Source organism: Lactuca virosa, chromosome 1 (assembly GCF_052849685.1).
Source record: "Lactuca virosa cultivar CGN04683 chromosome 1, Lactuca_virosa_CGN04683_v6, whole genome shotgun sequence".
Classification (NCBI taxonomy): Eukaryota; Viridiplantae; Streptophyta; class Magnoliopsida; order Asterales; family Asteraceae; genus Lactuca; species Lactuca virosa.
The window spans coordinates 126895359-126898092 of NC_136426.1; the positions used below are offsets into that span (position 1 = coordinate 126895359).

The 2734-nt window shown below is 35.8% G+C and overlaps 1 pseudogene; it reads left to right on the forward strand.

The window, feature by feature from the left end:
- The first annotated feature begins 1388 nt into the window (after positions 1–1388).
- On the forward strand, positions 1389–2075 carry LOC145106499 (pathogenesis-related protein PR-1 type pseudogene; annotated as a pseudogene).
- Positions 2076–2734: the final 659 nt, after the last annotated feature.

Here is a 2734-nt window from a genome sequence, read left to right on the forward strand (position 1 = left end):
CATCCCACCAACCCTACCCCACCTCCTTCTTATGTAGTAGATTGTTTGAGAAAAAAACCTATTGGTATTGCAAAAAATCGAATGTCGATGTTTTAATGTTCTCACGGTAACAAGGTTTTCCATTGAAACAATTGTCAAAAGGAACCTATCAAAGTTAATAGATAAAGATATGTTCATGTTCTCATGGTACCCAACCAAACTTAATTCCTTGAAAAAGAAGTAGATTTTAATGACTTTTGTGTTCAAAATTTGGTATCAGTGACAAGTTTTGTGAATTGGTGACTAACTTTTTTGTTGGCTTTTAATCAATCCTAACGGAAGATTATTGCGCTATACATAATATGTCCAAAACTAGAGAAGATAGTTGCGATTACTTACTATAGTGATTGCTAAATCCATAAGAGATGCAATAGGTCCTAGTGACGGTTTCGGTGAACTTCCAATTCTAAAATTATTTCCCGCAGTCCATTGCAACTAGTATACAATCATTAAAAATTACATACTAAATGACAACGACTACAAACTGTTCGATGAGATGTCTACATGAATACATCACATTTAATTGTGTTATTGAAGAAGGGTAGTAACAAATGTAATGAAATCAAACGCACACCATAGAGTTTACTCAAATGGAGGAGGTTGATGAGCCAAAACAGACATCGAGATTAAGGAAGAATATTGTGGTGGCCTAGATGAGGGGGTGTAAACGTCACCAATTCCATATAGGTGAGAGAAGATGTTGATCATTTTGGAGAGTGAAACAATGATGGCGAACAAGTGTGTCACACGCGGAGGAGAAGGAGGGTCACCCATGAATATATGTTATTTTGTATGGTTTATAGGAAAAAGAATGAAATTCGACAACAACTTATAGAAAGAGATTTTGTGAACGGAGAAGCAATAGGTTTCTAGATTCAGATCGACGAGGAAGTTTCTAGTTTTGGGTCATTTGTGAACGGAGACGGTGGTTTGAGTAGTGACATATGCGGAATGGATGGAGGCGGTGGTTTGGAGATGTAGCCGACAAGGGTGGGTGGGTATGGGGAGGTATATCCTTATTTAATAATTTTATTACTAAAAATTATAAATAGGTATATATAAAAAAGTTAAAAATGGTATAATAGTCTTTTTTTTTATATGCATTAGGACCAACACTATAATTTTCTCATACCACAATGATAGGATTATCAGTATTGTAAAGGTTGGACCAAAGGCGAGAATATAACCAAACCATAGGGACTTAAACTATAATATATTCAAATATTTATGATATATTTTTCATTTTGCATCCAAAGAATTTCCACATTGTCTGGAAAAAATAATGGAATAAGTCGCCAAAACGACTGAAGAAATTTTAATGGAATAAGTCGCCAAAACGACTTGAAGCATCCTTTTTGTGCCACTAAACAAAATAAAAAAAAAATGGGCCCTTGGAATAACGCATTATTTCTTCTTGCTATATTCATGGGAATTCTTAATTTTTCCCTAGCCCAAAACTCGCCACAAGACTTTGTTGATGCTCATAATCAGGCTCGAGCTCAGGTTGGTGTGGGGCCCATGACTTGGGATAGTAATGTGGCTGGTTTCGCAGAAAATTATGCCAATCAAAGACGTGGTGACTGTCAGTTGGTGCACTCCCAAAACAGTCCTTACGGTGAGAATCTTGCTATGACTTCACTGGTGTAGATGCTGTGAACTTGTGGCTTGGAGAACAGGTTGATTATGATTATAATTCGAACACTTGTGCTCCAGAAAAGATGTGTGGGCATTATACTCAAGTTGTTTGGCGTAATTCGGTTCGTCTTGGTTGTGCAAGGGTTCAATGCAATAATGATGCATGGTTCGTGACATGCAACTATGATCCACCCGGCAACTATGTTGGAGAGAAACCTTACTGAAGTTGCATACTATATGAAATAATCCGCACTCGCATGAACTATAACTTTCGAGTGCATGATTAAGTAAGTAAGATTTGAAATATATATTTCAAGTGATTGATATAATAATTGTAATAATTGGATGGATGTAAGAAACATATGTTCATATATGTTCTTCCATTTTTTTTCGTTCTTGTTTTGTCCTGGATCTAAGCATGCTTCAAGATTTATGAAGTACGATTGTAAACGTATATATCCAATATATAAATACGCATAATAAACAGTAAAACTTCGAATGCTTTATGCATATAATCTTCGATGTTTCGTAGGTGTGACATGACGAAGTTGGTTACACTTTATGCTTACAAGTTACAACCCTTATCAATACATATAATAAACTGAAGTTCCCTGATAATGTTCATTTCACCCCTGTAATTAGACTTGCACAAAAAAACCGGTTCACGAGCCCGTACAAATCGAAAACCGGTTCACCATCAACCGGTCCAATATGAAAGAACTAACAATTGATATTTGCTCACAAAATGGAATGCTTCATTCATGAGGCCGACTGGCTTTAAATACAAATAAGAAAATAACTAAATAACAATAAAATCGGAAAATACTAAATCTAAATAGAGATAATACTAAATCTAAACAGATAGCTAATGACCGAGTAAACCACACGTGCAGCCCATGCTTATCCAGTCAAGCTTTATTTGAATTCTTTTATTTGCAAAAGATAAATATCCCAACACAATATGAACCGAACCGATGCACGAACCGAACTGCCGGTGTAAACCAATTCGAAAATATTACTGTTACTACTAGTTTAGAACCGGTTTCGTCGGAACCGGTTT